Here is a 24564-nt window from a genome sequence, read left to right as displayed (position 1 = left end):
CTGTAGCTCACCAGGCTCCTCTGTCCGAGGGATTTTTCAGGCAAGAACACTGGATTGGGTTGCCATTCCTTTCTCCAGAGGATCTTCCTAACCCAGGGATCGAACCCAGGTCTCCTGTACTGCAAGTGATTCTTTACTGTATGAGCGACAGGGAAATTCCTCCCTAAGAAGCACTAGTTCCCAAGCTGGAGAAATACTGCAGGTCCTACTTGGTCGTATGAATTAACATATCAAAGGCTCTGATAAGTTCTACAGAAAGAAATTCCACAGAGCTTGGTTGGGCTTAGTTTCCCAGCCCAATATGATGGTGCATGCTTTTTTTTTTTAACAGAATACCTGTTAACAATATGAAAAAAAGGAGGTCTCAGAAATCTTGACAACACACAGATAAGAAAACTGTCAGCATTCCCCCTCCCAGCCTCCAGCCGCCTCCCCTCCCCTCCCCTCCCCTCTGAGCTGTCCCAAAGGCCATTAACTAGCGGGAGATGGGCTACAGGAGCCATTTAGGCTGTGATGTTCCCCAGGGCAACTCATCACCATCTTTGACACTTCCAGGCCAGAGGTCCTGGGGGAACCTGGGGTAAAGACAGCCCCATCCCACCTCCCTTTGGCCGGCAGCACCAGCTCTTGGGGAAAGGGACAGTACCAGCCGTGTTTCTGGATTGGCTGTGCCATTAAAGTCAACCGCAGTCATCTCAAGCAGCAGAGACACTTAGAATGCTAGGACTGAAAGGGAATGAGGGAGGAGGAGAGAGAGAGAAAGAAAGATAAAGTGATGGGGAGGCAAGAGCTTTTAGAAGCTGAGAATCACAACCTTTTTAGAATCTGAGTGTGAATGGAAAAGATCTTGAACCTCAGGGAAGGGGAGGGATTAGGAAGGTCTGGGTCTGGCCCAGTTTGGGGGTGGTGTTCAGACAAAAGACCTGTCATGAGCAGTCCTGGGACAGTGGCGCCAGCCCTGCCCAGCTCCATGGCCCTGGGGCAGCCTGCCGCCCACAGCCAGGGCTCCCCACAGCCCTCCCCACAAAGAGCAGCTGAAGCTGGGCCTCGGGGCCCTCACCAGTCAGCACCTGCCCAGGGAATGCACACTCCCAGAGCAGGGGAGGCAAGAGTTAGACACATGTGTTAATCGCTCAGTCGTATCCCACTCTTTGGGACACCATGGACGGTAGCCCGCCTGGCTCCTCTGTCCACGGAATTTCCTAGGCAAGAATACTGGAGTGGGTTGCCATTCCCTTCTCCAGGGGATCTTCCTAACCCAGGGATTGAACGTGGGTATCCTGCATTGTGGGCAGATTCTTTACCACCTGAGACATCAGGGAAGCCCATAGGGTCCTAAAGTAGCTCCGCACCTAACTGGTTCTAGTACCTTTGTAGCAGCCAGTCCCGTCTTTGGTTGGGCCTCAGCTTCCTCCTCTACTGAGGAGGTGACAAGATCCCTGTCCCCCTGTCTGTCTTCTCCATAGCCCAGAGCCCCAGGTTGCTTCTAGGGAAGGGAAGGGCTTACCTCCTGGCCGACAGCGAGTGGGGAGGAAAAAGGTGCTGGCCATCTCATCCTCCTGGCCAGCCTGTCTTCCCTCTGAAACCACAGACGGACCTCAGCCGTCTGGCTGCAGTTTCCCTTCTGCATCTGTGTTCCCAAACTGGCCAAGGCCAGGCATACAAGGTCAGCCCAGTTACCTCCCTGTTCATTTTTGGGGGGTTGCGTTTCAGTTCCCCGGGGCCTTGGCAGAACGCCCGCCTTTGGAGCATAGGACCCCGCAGCATTCCCAAGGTCAGCCGCCAGACCTCCCTTCCTTTTCTCCTCCTCCGGGTCCCAGATCCCTGGCTGAGGGGCAGACCGGACACACAGCCAGGCATGCTCCCCCACAGGGGCTGGGGGCCAGGGTGAGCCTGAGGTTCCAGCTCCCTCCGGGGAAGGTCGGTGGAGGCACAGACTAGGGTCCCACCCCAGCTCACTGAGCGCTCAGCACCGCCTCACCTGGTCCTCTTGCATACCCCCACGGGCAGGGTGCTCACCACCTCCAGCCACACAGCTAGCATTAAATGAAGCTCTCTGAAGATGCAAGACTTGATTCTAAGCTCTCTACCCAAGGGAACACATTTAATCCTCCCCCAAATCTTCCGAGACAAATACCATTCTGCCCATTTAACAAATAAGGAAACAGAGGCCCTAGAAGATCAGGTTGGCTGCTGGAGATCACGCGGCTTGAGGTGCAGCCTGGGGGCCTGGCTCCAGAACACAGGCTCTCGATTTTGCAGTCCATTCCTGCTTGACATTACCTGTTAGAAAGGGCTTCTCTTTAAAATTCCCAGTAAAAGATGCTTCCAGAAATGTGTTTCCTTGGGATTAGTTGATTCCCTTCCTCTGAAGAAACCCTGGTCCTGGGGGCTGTCAGGAACCCCTCCCAGCAACACTCTTGCTCTCTGTCCTCTGCAGGCTCTGGACACCCACTCCCAGCACTGGCAGAGGCTTGTCTTTGATGACGGGGGTACAGCCCGTAAACTGAAATAGAATTTTTGCTAAAGTGTGGCTGAGGGAAGGAGTGTGGGGTGTGAGGCCCTTACCCCCAACCACTTCCTCGTCACTTTGGGCTGCTGTCTGATTCACTGGCCAGTTCCCTTCGGAGTTGCATCTGAGCTCCTAGTGTCAGCCAGCCAGCCCCAACCCCACCCTACCTATCAGCTAAGCTTTCAGTTTAGGGAGGAAGGTCGGTTGGGGAAATGGAAGGGAGAGGCAGAGGGAGTAGAAGGTGATACAGGGGGAGAGGGATGGAGGGGAAGTGGACAAGGAAAAGGGGAGAGGGGATGAGAAGTGGGGGTGGGGTTTGGGGAGTGGGAGTCAGAGGGATGGAGAGAGAGGGCAAGAATCATACCTGGATTCCTCCTTCGTGCCGTCAAACGGATTATCAATACATAAAGCGCGTGAATAAGTGGGCTAAGGGCTCGCCTTATTTGCAGGCTGCAGCCGGCTGGGGCGGTGGGTCAACTTCTTCCTAGTCCAAGAGGCCAGAGGGGCACTTTGAAGCTGAACTACCCCAGCCCTGGCTCCTGCCCCCTCACCAGAGCCTCAAACAAAGCGGCAGCCCGGGAAGATGGGCGGCAAGCCCCAGCCGCCAGCCCGGGAAAAGGGGCGCAGGTGACAGCAACCCCTGGCAACCGTTGCCCTGGCAACCGTTGGCAGCTGCAGTGACTACTACGTCACCACCCAGCTCCAACCCAGCACAGTGCATTTCCACTAACTTGTCCTATGCCCATATCCCCTTACTCAGATGCTGGCCAGGCATGGAGCTGGCAGGAGTAAGGGCAGAGTTTAGTACACTAAGTTAGGGGGAACACCTGCCTAAGTTTGTCAAGATTTAGTTTAAATCCAAATCTTTTTAGAACACTAGTGAGGTCTATCCTTGTGACAAAAATGTCTGTTATCAGCTACATTTGCCCATGAGGCTGCCAGCCTGTGGCCTAGGGCTTGATCCCCCTGGATACCCATCTAATCCCCACCACTGGGTTAAAGAACACAGCAAGTGCCCAACACTTCCCTGGAAATGTCTTAGAGGAGTGCCTCCTCCAGGAAGCCTTCCCAGATAGCCACAGCCCAGCAGGAATCTTTCTCCTGAATTAACCCCGGGGTCAGAGCTTCCCCCTGGCTTTCCTCCAGAGCTCCCTAGGGGCCAAGAGTGGGTCCTTTCTGTACCCTAGAGTAAGTACCAGTCTGGGGAGGGAGGGAGAACAGAGGCAAAGCTTCTGAAAGCCTGCATGTGTGCCAGGTACTCCACTGGGCATTTTGGAAACCATTTCCACCACTCTAAAGGTTAGCCCTGTTGAACCCATCTTACAGATGGAATGACAGAGGCTCAGGCACAAGATGTGACCTGTCCAAGGCCACCTAACTGGTAAGCAAGGTGTATGGAATTCAAACCATGATCTCCGCTGAGATATGAAGACATCAAGACCTAATGTCCATCTGATGCTTGACTAATCCCACCCCCATCCAATGTACATCCAGACTTTATTTGATTATGTCCATTGACAGGGGGCTCACTTCATTTCAAGAGGACACATCTCTTTGACCTCTGCAAAGTCTTTCGCAGCCATTGAGTCAACAGGAAGAGGACATCAATGCCATGGGATGGCCTCTGTGTGCCATACAGGGCCCAGAAGAGGACCAGGGCCATGGGTGCCCCCACTGGGGCCTTCAGCTCCAGACCAGCAGCTGATCAAGACCCAGGATGGGGCTGTTCAGATCATGGAGAAGCACAGGGTTTCAGAGCCCTTCCCCAGAATGAGCAAGGATCCCCTCGGCAATCACACTCCAAGGGGCTCAGGGGTGGTTTCTGGCCGAGGCCATGGGAAAGGCAGCAGGGGCTGGGGTCCCTGGGATGGTGTGCCCCTGCATTCCCATCGTCCCCTCCCCCACTGATGGACCAGAGCCAGGAGGCGGCTATTGTCTCACTGGCGGCCCAGAGCTGTGTCCTATTCAGGCACTATTTTTGGCGCCCAGAGGAAAAGGAAGAGAAAGCAAAGAAAAGAGTTGCTGTTCTCGGTGGAACCTTCGCCCGGAAAGGATTCCAGGGCCTGCTGGGCCAGAGGAGGCAGTCGCTGTGGATCAAAAGATCCTAGGCTTGAAAGGAGCTGGTGGGGGGCTGTGGTTCAGGGGAGCCAGAGCGGGGGCCACAGATGGGGCACCCCTGGCCTTGTACACACACTTGGTGCTCACAAACTGCAGCCACATGCAGAGAAAGAGGCCCAGGATCCCCGGTCCCACCCATAGTCACTAAGCACTTGTAATAACAATAAAAACAAAAAAAACCTACAGTAGCGCATAGCTGGCCATAACCAAGTCTCTGCCGGAAAGATTCTCACTTAACACCCACAACACTCCTGACCAGGGTGGAGGTCGGGGGCAAAGTGATAAGCCTCATAAATCAGATAACTGATGCTCTGAGAGCAGCATGACTGCCAAAATAACAAGCTAGTGACCCCACTCCATTTCCTCCACCTTGTGTCACCCCCACCCTTCCTTGGTTATACCAACTCCATGCGCTAGTCTACTTTCTGTCCCCAGACACACATCAGGGCCTTTGCACATGCTTTCCCCACAGCGTAGGGCATTCTTTCTGGGTTCTTTCCCTGACTGGTTCCATCTCAAGACTTTTTTCTTCATTTTGCTTTTAATACTTATTTATTTAACTGTGCCCAGTCTTAGCTGCGGCATGTGGGATCTTTAACTGTGGCATGCAAACTCTTAGTTGCAGCATGTGAGATCTAGTTCCCCAGCCAGGGATTGAACCCAGGCCCCCTGCATTGGGAGCATGCAGTCTTAGCCACTAGACTATCAGGAAGTCCCCCTTCTCAAGTCTTAATCCAAGTCTCCCCTCTCCTAAAAAGCCTTCCATGTCCACCCAACCAAAACTAACCTCCCCATTCATCTCCTCTCCCATGGCACCTTATATAATAAACTTGAAAACACTTAACATTGTCTGAGATGACCCTGTGATTTGCTTGTCATCCATTTCTCTGTGTTTGCTCTTTCTTGTCTATCTTGCTCATCACTTGTATCTCTAGTACCTAGTGCTACAGAGCCTGGTCCGCAGTAGATGCTCAATGACAGCTAGTTAATAAATGGATGAGTGAATGAGACAGAGCTGGGACTCTGACCAGGCCGGGCTGGCTCCAAGCCTGTTTCCAGTAGGAGCCAGATCCTGATGCTTACGGCACGGGGATTCCAGCACTGAGCCGCCCCCGCTCCCCAGTTTCTATCCGAGTTAGGGGCATACACACTGCTGCCAGGTGCTTGGCCAGAGAGGGGCTTCCAAGACTGTGCACAGCCTGCGAGCCAGGACAGGACCTGAAACTTCACCTCCCATCCAGAGCCACCTGATGAAGGCTTTTAAGAAGTCCTGTAGTGCAGTGGCAGTGGCAGACTTTATCTTTCTGGGCTCCAAAATCACTGCAGACGGTGACTGCAGCCATGAAATCAAAAGACGCTTACTCCTTGGAAGGAAAGTTATGACCAACCTAGACAGCATATTAAAAAGCAGAGACATTACTTTGCCAACAAAGGTCTGTCTAGTCAAGGCTATGGTTTTTCCAATAGCCATGTATGGATGTGAGAGTTGGACTGTAAAGCAAGCTGAGTGCCGAATAATTGATGCTTTTGAACTGTGGGGTTGGAGAAGACTCTTGAGAGTCCCTTGGACTGCAAGGAGATCCAACCAGTCTATCCTAAAGGAGATAAGTCCTGAATGTTCATTGGAAGGACTGATGTTAAAGCTGAAACTCCAATACTTTGGCCATCTGATGTGAACAACTGACTCATTGGAAAAGACCCCGATGCTGGGAAAGATTGAAGATGGGAGGAGAAGGGGATGACAGAGGATGAGATGGTTGGATGGCATCACTGACTCAATGGACATGAGTTTGAGTAAACTCCGGGAGTTGGTGATGGACAGGGAGGCCTGGCGTGCTGCAATCCGTGGGATCACAAAGAGTTGAACACGACTGAGCAACTGAACTGAACTGAACTGCAGTGCACAAGCCCGGAAGCCCAAGGCTTTCCTAGACCAGTGGGACCACAGACATACTTTCCCAGGTGCCAGAGTATTTGATGTTTGAGATCCTGTCTGAACTGTGATCAAAATTTGAGTTTTCTCTCTACATGGAGGCAAAGTAAACACTGCCACACCTTCCACCACCTATTCCCATGGCCCCGGGATAGAGGGGGCCCAGACATGGGATTTATCAACGAAGGTGGGTCATGCACCCACTGCTGCAAATGCCAGGTCTCCCATCTGGACTCCCCGTGGGCTCCCCAAAGTGAAGCAAGCAGGGGAAATGGTATATGCCCATGGCTGGGGAGGATTCTGGGGTCTAGGCACCTGGAAGCAGGTGTTTCTCCAGGATCAGCCGGCAGACTCGTGATGGAGCTGGGGCAGAGACAGGAACATGAGGGAGCATGAACCACACAATGTGCACCTGACCTTCTGCAACATACACAGATGCCCTGAGAGGAGTAGGTATTATTAAGCCCGTTTTACAACTGGGAAAACTGAGGCTCAGAGAGGAGAAGCTTCTTTCCTGGGGTCACATGACTGCTAAAACTGAACCCACAGGTAGTTCTATGCACTTCTTCACCTGTGATGCCCCCACTGTCCCACCCCCAGCCCTGGAATCTCCAGGACATGGAGAGGAGTTGCCAGCCACTCCAGGGAAGTGGACGTGGGGCCCAAGAGGCTGCACAATGGGTCCAAAGCATTCCAGGCCGGAAGCCAGACCCTCACCCATAGGCTCATGGGGTTTGCAAGCACTCCCATCCTTCCAGGTCATTAGTTACTACAGCTCCCAACTCTGATTCCCTAAACCTGGGGGGCGGGGGAGGGGCCAGACTCCCAGATGCACTGACACCCGCTGCAGGGTCTCCTTGGGGAGACACTGGCTGTCCTTTCCACCACAAATGGCAATGTGCACTACCCCCAGACCCAGCCCCGGTACTGGGACTCCTCTGGGCTTCTAGCCAAGGAACCGAATAATAGACTCTGCCCATTTGGTCTGGGGTGTGTATCTAGGTGGCAGAGCCCCAGGCGGGTGTGGCAGACGTGGTCATGGACAAAGGATAAGTACAGCTTTGAGGAAACTGCACGAGGATTCCTTCCAGCCTTGCCCACTGCCCGCAGCTCTCGCCAGGTGATGTCACATGCAGGGGTGGGGGTGAGGGAGTGCCACGAGGCCAGGCACACACCTACCAGGTGCAGGTCTGCTGGATGAGGGAGAGCCAGGGGTACCTGATAATTTAGGAGGCGGTGTCCACCGTTCCCAACTCCTCCATCAGCCCTTCCTTCCTCACGCCCGTTCTGTTCCCCTGAGGCCCTCTTGCCCTCTGTGCCTCCCATCCAGCTCACTGAGCTGTTAACACGCTGAAGAATTGATGCTTTTGAACTGTGGTGGTAGGGAAAACTCTTGAGAGTCCCTTGGACTGCAAGGATATCAAACCAGTCCATCCTAAAGGAGATCAGTCTTGAATATTCATTGAAAGGACTGATGCTGAAACTCCAATACTTTGGCCACCTGATGTGAAGATTTGACTCATTTGAAAAGACCCTGATGCTGGGAATGATTGAAGGCAGGAGAAGGGGATGACAAAGGATGAGATGGTTGGATGGCATCACCAACTCAATGGACATGAGTTTGACTAAGCTCCAGGAGTTGGTGATGGACAGGGAGGGAAGCCTGGCGTTCTGCAGTCCATGGGGTCTCAAAGAGCTGGACACGACTGAGCAACTGAACTGAACTGAACTGAGGAGCCTCTGAAGATGTAATGAATGGTTCTAATGGTGGGTATACTGGCAAGACTATGGAGGGGGCTTTTATATGGAGGTGCCACTTGCCCACCAACGTCGCCAGAATGGGCAGAGTCGGAAAAGCTCACAATGGGAAAGAGCTGTGAAGAACCCCACAGGGTACCTGAGGTCCCCCTACAACTTCCCTGTCAGACTTAAATACCAGCAGGGGCGGGTAACTCACTACCTCAGTTGGGAACATTGTCTGCAGGGCCACGGGCAAAGATCCAGGTTCGGAGTCAGGAGACTACCTCTGATCAGCCAGGGGACCTTGGCCTGCTTCCTCATCTGTGAAATGTACAGATTCAAAATTCCAAGGGCAACTGCACCCACGACTGAATGAAGGTCTTTGTAGGCGGTGGAGCTGAACGCACCAGGGGTGGGGGTTGGTTAGGAGTCACCCAGGGGGGTTGACACACACTCAACTGGTGACAAAGCAGGGGAGCAGTGGGCAGAGGGTGCCAGGCCAAGTATGACTCAGCTGCCCCCTGGGGTTCACCCCTCACATTTGTCACCATTAAGGCAGGTGGGTCTGGGCAGTTGTGCCCCTGCCATAGGGTCAGAAACCAGGATGCCAGCCACAGAGCCACAGCCCTGAGGGCCAGACTCAGCCAGTGACCTCCGCCCTCACTGCCCAGGGGCCAAGGGGACTCAGCTACCGCAGGAGACCAGCCCAGCTCAAACCCAGCTCTCCCCTGCAAGTCTGGGACAGTGGTCAAGCCAGGCAGGCCTTGGGTCTCCAGGGGCAGGAGGGACCCTCATTCTGGGACAGCTCCTCAGGCCAGCAGATCAAGAGGCCATTGGATGAGTGTGTCTGGGGCAGGGGTGGCTCTCTGGGGCCTGGGGCTTTCCTCAGTGACATCACGGGAAGACAGGGCTAATGCTTGCGATAAGCTCACTGCTGCTCGCTCAGAGAAGGGCTTGGTGACGGCCCAGAAGAGTGGCGATGACATCGCTCGTGGTGTTCCCGGCTCTATACCCAGTGCTTGAGATTTCTTGGCTCACTTAACCCTCTCAAGGTGCCACTGCTGTTATTTATTGTTGTTGAATCATTAAGTGGTGTCCGACTCTTTCGCAACCCTATGGACCATAGCCCACCAGGCTCCTCCGTCCATGGGATTTCCCAGGCAAGAATACTGCAGTGGGTTGCCATGCCCTTCTCCAGGGGATCTCTCCAACCCAGGGGTCGAACCTGCATCTCCTGCACTGGGCAGGTGCATTCTTTACCACTGAGTCACCAGGAGCCCCAAGGCGCCATTACTAGCCTCATTTTGAAGATGACAAAAATAGGCACAGAGAGGCTAATACACCTGTCCAAGTTCACACAGCTGGCCCAGAACGGGGCAACCCTGGAGCCACCCATCTTGTGCTGCCTCCCCCAGGGGGACAGCTGAGCTGGTGAAGGGGAAGCAAAGGTCCAGGACAGCTGGGAATGGGGCTCTACTGTTCAAGGGCCCGTACAGCCCGGGGCTGATTCACATGATTCCCACAGGGTCTCACTTAGGGATTCAGGTATCCCTCTTCCCGTTGGACAATCTAAGGAACGAGGTTTAGAGAAATTAAGCCACCTGGTCAAGGTCACTTTTCGAGGATGTGAACTCAGTTCTAACTGAACTACTGTGTGACCGAACCTGAAGCCCAAACTTTCAGCAGAGGTTTAGGGAAGACCCATCAAAGCTGCCCACTGTGAGTACATGTTTTGCAGCCATCTCCCCCAAATTCCAGCAACAACCCTGAGGGGGGTGGTGGTGTCACCTCCATGCACAGGTGCGAACACTGAGGTCTGGGGAGGTTGTGACCTTAGGCAGCAGGATACGAGCCCAAAAGTCCTCTGCGCTCACCCGTGGACCCAGACAGCTAAGGGCAGGGCTTCTGAGAGGAGGAATGCAGAGACCCGGGGACTGGAGGGAAGTCAGAGGTGGCCCTGATCTCTCATTGCTGCTCATCTTGGAGGTAGTGTGAGTGGCCCTGAGCCCCGGGAGCCAGGCTGGAGCCATCAGCTGTCTAACCACCAGCCTTTCAGGGGACCAGAGCTGGGCTGGCTCCCGGACAGAGAGGCCCCCACCCCCAGGCCATCTCTCTCTAATGCAGAAGCCTGTCCACTGGTGCCCGGAAGACCTGCCAGCTCCTCCAGGGCTTAGCTTTTATCTCAGCCTGCCTGGAACTGCCAAGTGCGCCACAAACTGCCTGAGCCTGAGCCAGCGCCAGCCCAAGAGCCCAACTCCCACCACCCTGGCCTCCCCACCAAAACACAAGTCAGGCCGTGGTGGGGGGTGGGGGATGGGTTCCTGCTGATGCCCAGGTAGTTCTCGGTCTCTTGCGGGCTGGGAGGCAGGAAGACGTCCCCCGTCAAGCTATTACATGTATCTCTGGGCCTCCGTGCACCCATCTGCCCAAGGGGAAGATCATAATAGTAAAGGCTAACATGTGGGACAAGCGCTGGTATCAGCACTTCACTGCATTAGTCCTTCAAGCTCAAAACAGCCCCTGAAGTAGATACTGTTATGTTTTATCTACCTTTTCCAGATAAGGAAAATGAGGCACAGACACCCAAATTCACACAACCCGAGAGGAACAAAGCTTTTCCCAGATAAGTGGCCTTGCCTTCTCCATGGGTTTCTGTTGCCCTAAAAGCACATGGGCTTAACAGGGGCAAGGATGGGGTTCAGGACAAGGGCACATGTACTCTGGCCCCCAGCAGGGAGTCCAGCCTGGCTGAAGAGTCCCCTTCCCACGGAGAGGGGCAGAAGAGCACCATGGACGAGAGCCCAGACTCTGGAGCCCCCAAGATAAGAGGTCAGCCCTGGAGGAGTCTCCTGTGCCTCAGTGCTCTCATTTCTAAAATGGGCACACCAGGAGCTCGTAGCGTGGGAATAAAGGTGTCTTCAAAACGCTGAGCTTAGGGCCTGGCAGAGGCCCTCAGAGGGCAGTGAGGATCCAGGACTGTTCTAGTCCAGCTAAGCCCCCAGGGAACCAGAGAGAGTTTGGGGCCTGAGGGGCCTGCAGGGGGTGGGGGTGTCTCAGCCCATCAGTGCCAGGGCAGGCACCCAGCAGGGGTCAGAAAATGTGTATCTTGTGCTCCTTCCTCCAGCAGCTCCAACCTGACCTCCAAATCTGCAGGGCTCCCCAGGGACCCCAAGAAACTCCTGATGGGTGAGAGAACCAGACTGGCAGAGGGCAAGCCTGGGGAGGCTGGGGCCCAGCCAGGACCCCACCCCACTCGAGAGGCCCCTCGGTACCAGCCCTGCCCTGCCCTACCCCCACTTGCCATCTGCCTGATCCCTGGGGTCCCGGTCCCCCCAGCTGCTGGGTTTGCTCATGTGATGCCCCAGCTGCTGTGAGTCAGAACACAGAGTCACAGAGCTGCCCCGGGATCAGGCTTGGGGGTGCTGAACCTGCTCTGGTTCTAGGTGGGGCAGCAGCAGTGAGATTTGGAGCTGTGTGGTCACATTTCCCCCACCCCCCAGCAGCCCTGCCCCTGACTCTTCACTCCAGCCCTCGCCACCCACCATGGTCTTGCTGAGGATGAAGTGACCTGGGGCTGGACTCAACCAGAGCACCGTCCACGTACGTGGCTCCCTTCACGGCAGATTCTGCCCTGCCCATCTTGCATCTGTCATGCTGGACCTTGCTAGGAAGCCCACCCCCCACTGCACACAGACTTGGCCACAGCTCTGCCACCTCTTTTACCTGTCCTTCTCCTGGACTGGGCGACCACCATCCCCCTCTGTCCCCTCAGCCATGAAGCTGTTCCCTCCAAGCAGGAGCCTCGGGTGGCCAGACCCTCCCCTCCCCCCTTAACAACCCTGCCCTCCTCATCCAGCTTGGGTGGCAGCTCCCTTCCCCTGCGAGCAGATTGCAACCTGCCGGCCTGGCTACCAAAATGACACATGCCAGCTCTCCAGTACCATCGCCTGCCCCAGTCCCCCCAGTTCTCATCATTCCCAAACCTTTTCCCACTGCAGTTTCTCAGCCAGGAATGCCACCCCCGCCACCCCATCAGCCCTCCCCCTCTCCCCACCAGCCTCCAAGGCCAGCCTCTATGCCCTCTGCGGAGCCTCCCATCCTCCCAGGTCAGGAAATTCTCTCCACCTCCGTCAGCAAGCTTATCACCTTCCTCGGCCTCAGATCCTAATTGTCTTGTTTGTTTGTGTCCCTGAGAAGTTGAGGGTGTCCTGCCCAGTGGCCCAGGGAAACACCGAGGCTGGCAACAACGGAGCAGGCTCTCTAGCAGAGCCTCTGCCTCCCTCAGAGCCACGCCCGCCCAGAGTGGTGTCCTTCACAACCTGACCCTCTGGGAGCCAAGCCCAGGACGGGAGGCAGGGCAGGTACTACCCGCCACCCCAACACACACTTCCACTTATCAGCAGGGCCACTGTGCCCAGAGAGAGAGAGGCAAGGCAAGGTGGCCACAGTGATGCTAAGACCAAGGTGGGGGTGCATCTCAGGCCCCTGGGGTCCCTGCAGCAAAAGGGTTCAGGTCTGGTCCCAAGAACTAGTCCTGCCCTGGTCATTGGCAGGGAAGACCTCGCGGGACCCCTGTCCTGGGATCTGGGGGACCAACTCAGCCCCTGATGGTTCTCACTGACTCCAGACCCTTCTCTCCAACTCAGTCCCGAGGAATCAACACTCTGCCCTCAGCGTATCCCCATTGGGGGTAGCATGGGGTGGGTAGGGCAGGGGCTTGGCCCTGGACCGCCCACACCCATTTGTCTCATTCAAATGAGTCCTCACCCCTAGAACAGCACCAGGCACACAGTAGGCACTCAATTATTATTTATATAATTAATTTCTTGGGCCCTCTACAGTCACAAAGGCTATTCTTCCCCACCCCACTTCACCCAGGCCAGAGCTGCTCCAAGCAGGATGGTAGTGGTGGTGGTGTGGTGAGGGGTCCCCTGCCTCAACTCATGCCCCCCCAACCCTCCTCAGTAAAATGAGCACCAGCCACCTCTGTGGGGGCCATGGGAGACTCCAACTCCCATGAAATGGCACCACAGGAAGGAGGCCGGTTGGGAAGGAGGTGGGGAGAGGAACCAGCCGTCCCCCAGGTGGGGAGGCCCTATCAGCTCTCAGCAGATGGGGGCCTGGGGCCTGGCGGTTAGCAAGCGGGGAGCACTTCCCCATCGTCAGCCTCTGGTTCCCAGGACGTTCTGTCTCATCCCAGGTCCCCAGTGTTCAGACTCCCCTGCCCGGTTATCTCCTCTCAAAGGCAGGGCCTGGGCCATGAAGAGCCACGGTACCCCTGGCTCCGTGGGCGGCGGGGGTCCCCAGACGCAGACCCAGGGCAGCTGCAGGCCAGGCTGGCTGCCCCTCAAGGACCCGTGCCCAGACAGACGCCTTGCACTATCCTCTCCTCCCCGCAGCCAGAGGCTGGCTTTCCCTCCCCAGACTTGTTCTGTCCTCTCTCACAACCTTGCTTCTCCCATCTGAACGGTGGGGGCAGGAGACAACAGTACCTTCCCGTCCACAGAGCAGCCCCAGGCTTGCCGGACTCAGGGACCCTACCGCTCCCAGCCTCAGTTTCCCCGCTAACAAATGGCTCTGAGAGGTTCCACCCTCTCCAGCTCCACCCCCTTCCGCGGCGTCTGGATGTCCATCTACCCGCAGCTCTCCAGCCCCGGCACAGCCCTGCTCATGTGTGGGCTAGAGATTTCAGAGCCCCGCTCCACCGCCACCCCACCCTCAGCCGCACACACCCCCGTCCCGCCTCCCTCCTGCCATCGAGCCCTTGATCCGGTACCTGGTGATGAGCAGAAGAAGGTCCCGCGTGGGGCCAGGCAGCGGAACAACCTTTCAAGATCCACCTCTGAGACTGAACCTGCCAGCCGTGGTCCCGCAGTGGCCGCGGGAGCTGGTGCGCGTGGAGACTCCCTCTCCTGAGGCCGGGCAAGGCAGGCAGCCAGTGTGCAGCCGGGGGGAGGCGCCGCGGTGTGTTTGTGGGGGGTGGGGGGGACACCCTCTCCTGCCCCAGCTGGGCTCCTCCCTCCTCCAAGCTCGGCCGGGGATGACGGGACCATACGTGAGTCACACGGATTTCTCAGAGGGAGGCTGGGAGGGGGCAGGGCCGAGAGCACTGAGGCGGGGACATTGGGGGATGCCCGTGACTCAGCGCTGGGCAAGGGGGCACCTCGGCCTCACCTCCCCCCCTGCCCCCCATCCAGGTGCCAGGCTTTGTGGACGGATGCTGGTCAGAGATAACTGCCTCCTCGCCCTCCATCTGTTACTTCCCCAGGGCTGTTTTGCCCAAGTTCCCGCAGAGAGGCCAGGGTTACTATGGCAACAGTCTGCCCCGATGCTGCCCCCTCCACCCAGGGCCCGGGAACAACTGCCCCTTCCTGAAAGAAAGGCCGGCCTCCTTGGCAGCAGGCAGGAGCCGGTGAGCTGGTGCTGACCAGCAGAGCGGAAGGGACTCCGGGGAAGGGGTGGGGTGGGGTGGGGGGGTGGTCAAGCCGCCTGGCATGCGGCCAGCCAGGCCACACACAACTGGCCACTTGACCTTGACTCTTCCCTGAGCCTCAGTTCATCCTCCCAGCAGAGGGAACCACCTCATGCCCCCCAAGCACTCACAGCATTCAGCAGACTCACATCCTGGACTCTGAGACCCCAAGGGCTTCTTGAAATGGCCTTCCAGTTTGTCTGCTGGGTCAAAGGGGGAAACTGAGGCCCAGGGGAGGAACCCTTCCTGGTGGCTCGCAAAGCTCAGAGAGAGAAATTTGGAAATGCGCGGACGCCCCCTTTCCTTTTCTGGCCACTGGCCTCTGTCAGCAGTTTCCTCTCACGGTTAACCTTCACGGCCACCCTGGGAGTCAGGGAACTTCAGATGGCCCATGCTCCCCCACTGTGGAGGGCAGGGAATCCCTCATCTTCCCTCACCCCTCCAATGTGAACTGATGATTTCCAAGTCACAGGTGCTGGAAGGATTTCATAGCCTAATGAGGGCAAGTGATGACAGCAACAATAACAACAGTAATAATAATAATTAATAATAAGAATTATATATACTGACCATTTACTACATTCCAGACTCTTCTCTGACGCCATAGTCATGGCACCATGGGAAAACTCGTTGCTCAGACCAGCGCCTGACACTTGATGAGCCCTCAGTCAGTATTCGCCATGAATATGCTGAATCAGAAGGAAGAGCTAGGAAGCCCAGAGAAGGGAATTGACTTGCACAGGATCACACAGCTGGGAAGTGGCAGAGGTGGGACAGGACCCCAGAGAGTCTGGCTCCACAGCCAGCTGTCCTAACTGCTCACGAACTTAGACTCCCCAGGCCTCTGGAGCAGGCCCTGGACACCACGGATGCCCAGGGCCCTAAGATCCCTTCTCTCTCGCGGAGATCTGCAGAAGGGCCTGGAAAAGTCACCTGCTGCAGCATGAATGGAAGCTTTTCAGGTAGCCCAGGAGGCCAGGGGCTGCTGCTGGTGAAGTCCATCCCTCACCTGCTCGTATAAATCAAGCTACAGGGAAGAGGAAGGGCAATAAAGCTACATAGCGGGGTACAAGGAAGCCCCCAGGCCTGAGCTTCTGGAAAGCAGCGCTGTGCTCTCCAAGCGGTCAGACCACTGATCAGGCTGTGCCCCTGCCCGGGAGAGGTGGGCACTGGGCCTATGTCCAGCCAGCTGCTCCCTCCCAGGGCTGCAGTGAGCACTGCCTCATGGCCAGGGCAGGAGGGGCCGGTCCACACTGGAGACCAAGAAACAAGGGGTGAAGATGTTCTTCCTCATCAGAAAAACAACAGGGAGGCAAGGACCCAGGAAAAGGATCAAGGATTCCTTAAATTCATGTCTTTGGGCAAATCATCACTGCTAAGGTTTGGTTGCCCCAAGGTCTGTCCTTCAGGGCCAGGCCAGATGGTCACTGGAGCAGCCTCAGCTGCTCTCTGGGAGCCAGGCCAGCCAGACAGCGCGCGCGCGCGCGCACACACACACACACACACACACACACACACACACACACACGCCACAGAGGGTGCTGGCTAGCAGGGCACGGATGAAGGGTCAGCGGCGCCACTCTGCAGTTGGCCAGGACTTGCTGAGCTGGACATCCAGGCAAGGGACGCAGAAACCTGGAGCTAACTGCCACCCTGGCCACATAGGAAAGGCCCTAGACGGTGGCCTGGCTGGGCAGGGTCTGCTCACCATGCTCTGCCTGCTCTCTCACATCAGCCTGCTCAGAGACCTACTATGTGCTGGGTACTGTGCCAGGCTCCAGGGGTTGGGGGACAAGCCTGGCTCACATTGTAGCAGCACTGGGGAGTCAGTTATCAGTCATAGAGCCCCAGGGGGCTCTGGGAGTCAGAGAAGAGAAACCAAATGAATTATTATTAATCACAGCACTACCTCTTACTGGGCTTCCCAGGTGGCGCTAGCAGGAAAGAACCTGCCTGCCAATGCAGGAGACATAAGAGACACAGGTTCAATCCCTGGGTAGGGAAGATCCTCTGGAGGAGGAAACGGCAGCTCACTCCAGTATTCTTGTCTGGAAAATCCCTATGGACAGAGGAACCTGGTGGGCTACAGTCTATAGGGTTGCAAAGAGTCAGACATGACTAAGGCAACTTAGCACGCATGCTACCTCTTATTAGTACTACTATCGGGACTGATTACCAAGGCTGTGTCCATAGGCTCTGTGTAAAATGCTCAGCTCTATCTGAGTCCTTGTATCCTCCACCCTGTGGGCTGGTCATGCTGGTATTTCAGAGACACAAATGGTCTGTGTCTAGGTCTCCAGACCCATGGGCTCCAACCAAGCACCTGCCAGGCACCAGGCTCCTGCTAGGTTCATCACATTCAGCATCTCCCTTGCATCTCAGGACAGTTGTTATCCTGCTCCACTGAAGAGGCACAAGGCTCAGAGAGGGTGAGGGTCACAGCCAGGGTTTGAACCAGGTTTGTCGCCCCTTGAGACCAGCTGGGTCTCGAAGAATCAGTTTCAATGAACAGAGACCAGCAGGAAGGACTTTCTGGGCAGAGGAGACAGCATCTACAGAGAGAGGAGAAGTGAGACATGGGAGGAGTCTTTGGAAAGAATTAGGATCTAATTAGTGGGTGAGGGCAGATTCTGGAAGATTCTGAAAGCAGGGAGTTTGCTTCTGAAGGGGTTTCATCAGAGGTGCTGAGAAGTCAGGAAAGGAATTTCTTGTGACCAGCACTCAAAAGGCGGTTCACAGACCTATAGCATGACCAGAGAAGACGTTAGAAATCCAGCATCTCAGGTGTGCCCCAGATCTGCCGAATCAGAATATGTATTTGAACAAAACCCCAGGTGGTTCCAGCATTTATTCAAGCAGGAGAAACCTTGGTCTGCTCTAGGAGCTGCACCAGCAGTGAGGGGATGGGATATGGAAGGGAGGCCAGAGCCCCGCTGGGGCTTTAGAGATGGAAGCAGGTGGGAGGCTAGGGGAGGCTAGAGACTTTGAGAAATGAGAAGCAGAGGCTGGGACCCCCCACTCCACATGTGAGAGGGGATATGATGTTGTAGACTGCCCTGAAATGCAGGGGGCATGGGATGGACTGCAGATCTGGGTGACAGGGAAGAGGCTGCCCATGGGCACAGCAGAATGGGGGTATCCTTGTGACATAGTGGGGGAACCTTCCAAAAGGTCATTGGAAACACATAGCTAGGGCTCAGGGTTGAAGGGCTGGGGTCTCCCAGGGCCAGGGAAGATCATGAACATTACTGGCTGGTGATAGCGGCCAGAGATGGGGTGAAGAGTGCAGAAAGTTGCAGAAAAGGGCTTCATTTGAAGGGAAGGAAGAGAGGTAGTAATGCTACTGCCGAGAGGCTGGACTCAGACTCTGGGCTCAGGCCAACGGGCTTCTGCTCCTGGCTCTGGCAGCCTAGGGACCCAGGCAGCGTCTCTCTAGCCATCCACCATCTGTGCAGATAGTAACAGCACCACCAATAGTAATAAATGAGGCCACATACGTCAAGCTCCTGGCCCAGCCTGGCACAAACGCGTACTCTGATATATTTGCAAGGGCTTTGCTGTTCAGAGAAACCTGCCCAGGAGACAGAGGTGGGGGTGTCAGGGTGGTGGGAGGATGTGTGGTCCCCAGTACAGGAGGGAGGACGGGACATTCGTGGAGGTCACAGTGGCAGAGGCTTGGGCAAGTAGGAGGGTACAGCGGGGCTTCTGCCTGGAGGCCTCACCCTTTCCCGACGCTAACCCTTCAGCCTGGGCAGCCTTGCAAAGTGAAGCGCTGTGCCCACCGTCAGGAAGGTCACCACTGCCTGTGTATGGGTGGGTTCTTATTGGGCAAGAATTGTTCAAGTTCAGGCTTCTCCCCCTTGCAAGTTGAGGGTCCTTGAAAATAACTGAGCACTGTGCCTGGCACACAGTAGGTGCTCGACAAATGTTGGTCAATGTCATGATTATCATCAAGTCAATGCAAATGCCACAGGCCCACACCCCACCGTTCGCAAAGCCCTTTCATGTCCAATGTCTCCTCTACAAACAGTGACGACTGTTCCCACTTAACAGAGATGAAGACTGAGGCTCGGAGAGAGAATTTTCCCAAAGACTCACAGCGCGTCTGCATGAGAGACAGTATTCGAACCCAGATCCTGACTCAGACTACGTACGTGGTGGCTGATGCTCCCAGCCACCTCCCTGTTCATTCCCGTGGGAAAGCTTCCTGGCCACAGGCGTGGGGGCAGCCACAGTCCCATGATAACACCATCACAGCCACCCCAGGGCGCAGGGGGTTGGCACAGGCCATGTGACTCAGCCGCCCTCACAAAGGGAGCTGTGTGCCCGGTGCTTTAGGGCTGCCTCCGCCACCCATCCCCCAGCCGGAGGAGGAGCAGGGAGCCTGACAAATCCAAGATGCAGGAGAGCTAGAGGCACCTTCAGCCAATGGGACAAGTTTAATGGAGATTCAAGTCCAGACTTGGGGTGCAAGAGGCTGGTGCCAGCTCCAGCGGTGGAATGAAGGGCAGAGGCCACCCAGGTCCAAGCTGGCTTTCTGAGGCCTTATTTGGAGGACCAAGGACAGACTCAACCCCATTGGCTCCTCCTGGGGCACCAGGCAGGTGCCCCACCCATGTTTACCTGCATCAGGTTTCAAAAGCACTGGGGCTTGTGGTCTGGGGAAAAAGACACTCCCTGGATACCAGCCGCTGGGCTCCTGTGTCCACAGCTGTGTCCCCAGCACTGACCTCTCACCTCCCCTTGCCCCCTGAAGGCTTCAGACTCAGAGCCCATGTGCCCCTATTGAGCTCTCCCTGTGTACCAAGCAAGGGACTTGTGTTTTTTCCCACAGTCCTCCCGAGGAAGTCTTGCCCCTTTTGCTGAAGGGAGAGATGGAGGCTCAGAGAGGGAGGGCACCCAGCCCAAGGTCACATAGGATCCAACTTCAAGGCTGGCGTCTTCCTTCAATACCCTCTTCCTGTTTCCAGTGGCATCTTGACCATATGCCAACAAGAAGTGTCCTTGGACCTGCCCCAGACAGACAGACAGACAGATACCGCCACCCCACTCCCCCACTCGCCATCTCCCACAGTCGCCCTATTCCTGCCTAGACACATTATGCAGGGCCTTAGACAAAGTTCAGGTTGGCTGGGCCTCCCCGGACCACCCTGCTGACCTTCCCTGGAGGCAGGCACGCCTGGGTGACCAGCTACCTAAGACGGAAGGTAGACAGGGCAGCCACCCCGTCTCCCTGGGCATGACGGAATGTCTAACCTCAGCCCAGCCCCCCAAGTACACGTGGCAGGAAGGTTGGATCCGGCCAGAGCAGGCCTGGAAGGCCATTCTGACCACGTTCCTGCCTCCAAAAGCCCCTGAACCCAGGGCAAGGGCAGGCCCAGCAAACAGGGGCCACAAGCCCTCTCCACTATCCCACTCCCAGGCCACCAGCCTGAACCACCCTTGCTGCAGGAAGTAGGTGCAGAGCGGGGCACCCAGGGGCCTGGGGTCCGCAGGTGAGACCCTATGCTGTCTTTACGTATCAGGCACCCCTTTGCAGCCCAGGGTTTTGGAGCTGGTGAGCTGGGTGCAGCCTTCCTCCGGGGTTGGCGGGGCTGACATCTGGGAGAACTTTTCTTCCCAAGGGGACCTCTGGTGCTCTGCTCTGAGGCAGGCTTGCCTGGGGGAGACCCGGTGGTTGCTGCTGTTCAGTCCCTAAGTCGTGTCTGATTCTTTGCAACCCCACAGACTGCAGGATGCCAGGCTCCCCTGTCCTCCACTATCTCCCAGAGTTTGTTCAGATTCGTGTCCATTAAATCAGTGATACCATTCAGCCATCTCATCCTCTGTCACCACTTTCTCCATTTTCCTTCAATCTTCCCCATCATCAGGGTCTTTTCCAATGAGTGAACTCTTCGCCTGCTGCTTAGGAGGCTCCCTACTGCCCCTCTCCCACCTAAATTCCTCCCAGCACTGCTCCCAAAGTCCTCCAATCAGCACAGCCCGGGACCTGGCATCCAACTGTCCAGATCCGAGCTTCTGAGCCTCAGTGTTCACAGGTGTAAAATGGGTCTGCGCAGGCTTGTCTGAGGCCAGGGCTTCCAGGGAGCGCAGTCACAGTTGCTCTCACTATTCCAGGCTCTCTTTTCAAGGAAGATTTGCCCTTTAGGAGGAGCGAAAGAGGCTTCTCCCTCCTCCATAGGAGCCTCCCTTCCTGGACAAGAGACCCAGGCCAGCCACCCTAGCTGCCACTGATGTCTCGATGGTTGTGCTTCTTTGATCAGTGCTCACCCCCAGCCCTGGCCTGGGAGGTTTGCGTGGCAGCTGCTCAGACACCCAAGACTTGGGCCAGGTGTCTCTGGTCAGGGATGAGGCATTGCCACTCCTGAGTCACAGGAGGCAAATAAGGCCCAGAGAGGTTGAGCGACTACCCGCCAGGTGGCACAGCAGTGGGCAAAGACAGCAGATCTTGCTTCATCGTGGGGTAACAAGGTGTCATCTTGCTTGACTGCCACAGGCTCCCCAGGGCTCAGGCTCTCAACTTTGATCTCCCCGTGCAGCCAGTGCCACACCGCCAGCAAGACACACACACACACACACGCACACACACACATGCACACGCACCAGCATAGGCTTCCCAGGTGGCGCTAGTGGTAAAGAACCTGCTTTCCAGTGCAGGAGACCCAGGAATCACAGGTTGGCTCCCTGGGTCAGGAAGATCCCCTGAGGGAGGAAATGGCAACCCACTCCAGTATTCTTGTCTGGAAAAACCCAGAAAAACCCACAGAGAGAGGAGTCTGGTGGGCTGGAGTCCATGAGGTCACAAAGAGTCGGACACGACTGAGTGCGCACGCACAGACCCACACAGAGCTGTGTGGAAGGTGTTGGCTGCAGGAGACGCACCTGGGAGCCATAAAGAGGGTGCCTCAGAGTCCTTACATGGACCCCGGGGCTACCGTCACTCCTCTTTTGAGAAATAAAGAGGCAGGTGTACTTTGCGGAAAGGCCATCCTCACCCCGGGAGAGGCCCCCAGCACCTCCCAGAAGCACCGCTTCCCGCCTGCGCCTCTGCCCTGGCAGCCAGGGCGCCCCCAGGGCCTCCCCATAAGTGCAGGGGCGCAGATGGTTCAGGAGGCGTAATGGGGCCATGATGACAGACTCTCAATAGCAGGGGTGGCCTAATTAACAGAGGGAACATGGGGAGCCCCTTCTGCTTCCCACACGTCCCAGGGAGCCAAGCTCGTGGGGGCAGAGCTGGCTGGGCGCCGGGCCCCCTCCCGGCTCCAGCCCCCCACCTCCGTCTGGCTGCCGTGTGGGGCCAGGAGACCGGGTGTGTGTGGGTGGAGGTGGGGCTGGAGACGTCTGCTCCCGTCTTTGTTTTCAGATCTCTGCTCCTGCCACCTCCCTAGAGGTAGATAGGGAACCAGCCCAGAGATGGCAGGCTGCCATAGTTTCCACAGGAGGCACTGGTGGGACCAGCCCTTTGCTCCAGGCTGGCTCCCCGGTCCTGGGCCACTGTCTATGGGCTCATCACAGGGGCCTGGGCCAGGGCGGGTCCAAGGCCATTTGGGGAACATTTTGCCTTTCGCCTCCTGTCTCTGACAGCCAAGGTGGGACAGGACACGCCGCCAGGTGAGGGGTCTGGGGAGCGGCAGGAAGGACCCTGTGCTGGCCAGAGGGGCAGGCACGCCCCCAGGCCTGCACCGTGTCAGGTCTCACCCAGGGAGACCGCCTTCCCCCGCCTTGTGATAAGTCAGACAACCTGGGCCAACCAGCTCCCAAACCGGTTTCCCATGAGATCCCTGGTGGAAGTAGGCTCTGGGTGCTGGGTGCCTGCCTCCTGCCTCCCCATCCAAGCACCAAGCTTGGAGGTTTGCAGCCTCCCCTTGGCCCCCCACCTTCCGCAATCTCCCCGGCTGAACCCAGGGAGCACACAGCGCCTGCCAGCTTCCCCGATGACCAGCACGCGAGCACGGCCAAACCCCCTTCAGAGCCCCGAGGGGCGACCCTGGGACCGCCAGGACTTTCACGTCAGCCTGGAATCCTGAGTCCTTGTCGGGCTGCACACCTGCCTTCAGGCGTGGAGCTAGACCTGGAGTCGGCCAAGGTCAAGTGAGCCAGGCTGGAAGCCGTGCTCCCCCAGCCCCTCCGCCCCAAGCAGCCACTTCTTACCTCGGGTCTGGGCAGGCCCCTGGCCGGACTCTCTGCAACTTCCTCCCGTCCACCTTCTCCCAGGGCGCCCAGGCACCCAGCCGGAGCTTGTCTGGGCAGGCGGGCCCAGGTATGGCTCCGCCCGCGTGTGTGTCTCTTCCCATTTCCGGTGGCCGCACGGCTCCTGCCTCCCTCTCTCTTTCCTGGGTTTCCCTACAGGGGCTGACTTGGACTCTTGGGTGCTGAAGGCTCCCCAGCCCTCACCTCAGCCCTTAAAGGGCTTTCAGCACCTCTTTCCGGGGCCTCCTGGGTTGTGGCCCTCCAGGGGTCCCTGAATGTCTCTGAGTCTCAGCGCCCCCTTCCCCAGGGCTGGTGGGCGTCACTGCCCCCATCACTGTATGTAATGATCAGCTCTGCAAGCTCCTGCCTGCCTCCTCTCTGAGCTCAGACCCCACCTGAAGCCTGGACCCAGACTCACCTGCCTGTAATAGGAACAAGCCAACAGCCTGCAGCTGGCTGGAGACAGGAAGCGAGAGTGGGGCTCTGGGGCATGGGGACTGGGGGTGTGGTCCCTGCTGTCGGAATGTTCAGCCTCGTGTGGGTCATAAAGGGAACTGACACAGAGGAAGGATAGGGTGGCAAGAATGGGAGGGATTGTGGGCAGCTGCTCCAGCTTTCCCGGGGTACAGTGGGGAGTGGTCCAGGCAGGCTCTGCTCCGTCCATCCGTGAGATCCCCTCAGAGGCCTGGGCCTCTGTGGACCAGTCGTGCCCACTCCCGTCTCCCCTGCCCAGCGCTACCTGCCTGGCCCCTGCATCACCCTTGAGGCTTTGCCTGAGGCCAGCAGTTCGCCTGGCCCCACTTCCCCAGGTGGCTTGTTTCCTCGCCCCGCCCCACCCCAGTGTCCATAGCATTGAGAACTGAACCGCCACTTTTTCCAAGAAGCCATCCAGGCAGTTGTTGATTCGTTTGGCAAAGTCTCTTCCAGGAGCCACCGTGGCGGTGAGGCACTGAGGTGAGGCACTGAGCCACATAAATACCCCTTGACGCCCTCCCTCACCTCCCCCCGCCACCGCCACCCAACACAGTGTCTCCCACAGCCCCTGGGTTCCCCTCACCTGGGGCCTATCCCCCAGGGTCAGAGTCATTCCCTTCCTTGTCTGTGAACCCTGCCAGATCACCAAACCCGCACCCCAGCACAGGGCCTGGTGTGGAGAAATTCTGGGTGACTGGTGGGTGAAGGAGAAAATGTGGGGAGAAGCAGTGGATGGTGGATGGACAGAAGGATGGACAGGTGGATAGACTCAGCCACGTATTTAGTGAGTGCTTCTTGAGGGTCTACAGTGTACCAGATACTGTTCTAGGCACTGGGGATACAGCAGCAAACAAAATATAAAAATCTCTGTCCAGAATTCCCCGGTGGTTCAGTTGCTGGGAGTCCACCTGCCTGTGCAGGAGAAACGGGTTTGATCCCTGCTCTGGGAAGATTCCACATGCCCCAGGGCAACTAACCCATGCATCATGACTGCTGAAGCCCCTGCCCTAGAACCTGTACTCCACAACAAGAGAAGCAGCTGCAATGAGAAACCCATGCACTGCAACTTAAGAGTAAACCCCTGCTCACTGCAGCTAGAGAATACCCACGTGCAGCCACGAAGAC

The 24564-nt window shown here is 56.8% G+C and overlaps 1 protein-coding gene across 3 annotated transcripts in view; it reads right to left on the bottom strand.

Annotated features, from left to right (window-relative positions):
• Window positions 1-23059, bottom strand: part of ADGRG1 (adhesion G protein-coupled receptor G1) — a 44902-nt gene extending 21843 nt beyond the window's left edge. The window contains exons 1-2 of one of the 3 annotated variants that reach the window (XM_065925408.1): window positions 14080-14239; window positions 2877-2996 (exon numbers count right to left, since the gene is read on the bottom strand). The gene's annotated coding sequence lies outside the window, so the exon portion shown is untranslated. Of the gene's footprint in view, window positions 1-2876; window positions 2997-14079; window positions 14240-22926 lie in introns of those variants that run through there. The other 2 variants (XM_065925407.1, XM_065925406.1) reach the window with 2 other exon arrangements.
• Between the last annotated feature and the right edge of the window lie 1505 nt (window positions 23060-24564).

The sequence above is a fragment of the Muntiacus reevesi genome, chromosome 2, assembly GCF_963930625.1.
Source record: "Muntiacus reevesi chromosome 2, mMunRee1.1, whole genome shotgun sequence".
In the NCBI taxonomy this organism is placed as follows: Eukaryota; Metazoa; Chordata; class Mammalia; order Artiodactyla; family Cervidae; genus Muntiacus; species Muntiacus reevesi.
This window is presented reverse-complemented; position numbering and strand designations above follow the sequence as displayed.